Below are 2181 nucleotides of genomic sequence, written 5' to 3'. Positions count from 1 at the left end.
TTGAGAGTCAAAGATAAAGAGGTATGAAATGTATCTTAACACTTGACTGTTGGATTCTGAATTCCTGCATCGTAGTTGGCCTTCAGCATGATTCACATACCTGGCTACTCAGTGCAGGCTATTGCAGAGTTGGCTGCATAAGAATTATCTTGAGAACTTGTTAAATATACAGGTTTGGGGGCCACAATCCCAGATATTCTGGTGTAACATACCTGGCAAGAAATACAGGCATCAATATTTTTTTTTTTAAAAAAAGGTTCAGTGATACTTTTAAAAAAGGTATTTATTTGTATCTTTATTTCATCTCCTTGGTCAGCTTGAACTATCCAAGGTCATAAGCTTTGTACTAAAATACCCTTCTAATATTATAGTTTTGTTCAATTTCCTTATTTTTTTAATAGCTTTTGCTTCACATATATTTTTAATATTTTTTAATTTTTTGTAATTTTCAAGTATATAATATACTATTATTAAATATAGTTACCATGACATAAAATAGATATCTTGAACTTACTCTTCTGTCTAGATAAAAATTTATATCCTTTGACCAACATCTCCCCAACCCCATCCCCACTTTCCCGAGCCTTTGGTAATCACCAGTTTACTCTCTACTTCTATGAAGTCAACTTTTTTAGATTCCACATATAAGTGAGAACATATGGTATTTGTCTTTTTGTGCCTAGCTTATTTCACTTAACGTAATGTCCTTTAAGCTCATCCGTGTTGTTGAAAGTGACAGGATTTTCTTATTTTTAAAGGCTGAATAGTATTCCGTTGTGCATTTTGATCACATTTCTTTATCCATTCATCTGCTGATGGACACTTAGGTTGATTCCATATCTTGGTATTATGTTTAAGCCTTTGTTAAATTAACCCTGAGTGCAAGGTAGAATTCTTCAGACAGTTTTTTTTTTTTTTTTCCTGAGACAGAGTCTCACTCTATCACCCAGGCTGGAGTGCAGTGGCGCGATCTTGGTTCACTGCAACCTCTGCCTCCCAGGTTCAAGCAATTCTCCTGCCTCAGCCTCCTGAGTAGCTGGGACTGCAGGCGCATGCCACCACCCCTGGCTAATTTTATTTTATTTTATTTTATTTTGAGACATAGTCCCACTCTGTCACCCAGGCTGGAGTGCAGTGGCAAGATCTCAGCTCATTGCAACGTCTGCCTCCCGGGTTCAAGTGATTCTCCTGCCTCAGCCTCCTGAGTAGCTGGGACTACAGGCATCTACCACCATGCCTGGCTAATTGTTTTTGTATTTTGGGTAGAGACGGGGGTTTCACCATGTTGACCAGGCTGGTCTTGAACTCTTGGCCTCAAGTGATCTACCCTCCTTGGCTTCCTAAAGTGCTGGGATTACAGGTATGAGTCACCATGCCCAGACTCTTTGGACAGTATTTAAAAACAGCTGATACCAGGTCTCCACTCTATAGCAATTAAATCAGAAACTCTAGACATTGGGTCCTGGGCATTGACATTAAAAAAAACCCAAAATTCTCCAAAGCATGATGATTGGGTTTTCATACTAATGTGTGAAATGTGCCTCCCTCAAGCCTTGTTACGACAAATAAAATTCTCCCCAGGTGATTCTGAGTCGAGTTGAGACCCCTTGGAGTACGTGTTTCCTGTTGATGAGATAAAGCAAGGGGAACTGCTGTCATCTGGGACCTAGCATGCGCTTTTTGACATTTCTTCCATTTGCGTGGTTATTTCAAATTTTCAAGTGCATAAAATCTTGCAAGCCCCTGGAAGAGACCTTAGAGACTGGCTACACCAGGAGTCAGGAACCCTATAAAGGGCTAGATAGTAAATATTTTAGGCTTTGTGGACCATATATCATAACTACCTGGCAGCCGTAGAGTGAGAGCAGCCATAGACAATATGTAAATGAATGGGCGTGGTGTGTTCCAGCAATCTTATTTACAAAACCAGTTGTGAGCTGGATTTTTACCCCTAGCTGTTGTTACTTGCTAACTCATGGTCTACACCAACACTCTGATCTCACCCATGAGGAAACTGCCGTCCACTGGGCGATGTCATTTGACTCAGATCTCAAGGCTAGGAAAGGGTAAACATGGGCTTGAAGTTCGGGTATTTCTACTTAAAACAAATAACCTCTCCTCTCCTAAATCTACAGTTGGTGAATAGTGTTCTTAAAAATTAAACCATTAAAAGGAGGGTCT

General features: G+C 39.9%; 1 non-coding gene across 1 annotated transcript; it reads left to right on the top strand.

The window, feature by feature from the left end:
* Nucleotides 1-1484: 1484 nt before the first annotated feature.
* LOC123567823 (small nucleolar RNA U13) lies at nt 1485-1587 on the top strand. The gene has a single exon (XR_006690922.1). It is a non-coding gene; the product is annotated as a small nucleolar RNA U13 (small nucleolar RNA).
* Nucleotides 1588-2181: the final 594 nt, after the last annotated feature.

The sequence above is a fragment of the Macaca fascicularis genome, chromosome 11 (genome assembly GCF_037993035.2).
Source record: "Macaca fascicularis isolate 582-1 chromosome 11, T2T-MFA8v1.1".
NCBI classification, from domain to species: Eukaryota; Metazoa; Chordata; class Mammalia; order Primates; family Cercopithecidae; genus Macaca; species Macaca fascicularis.
The sequence above is the reverse complement of the archived record's forward strand: the minus strand, read 5'-3'. Positions and strand labels throughout refer to the sequence as shown.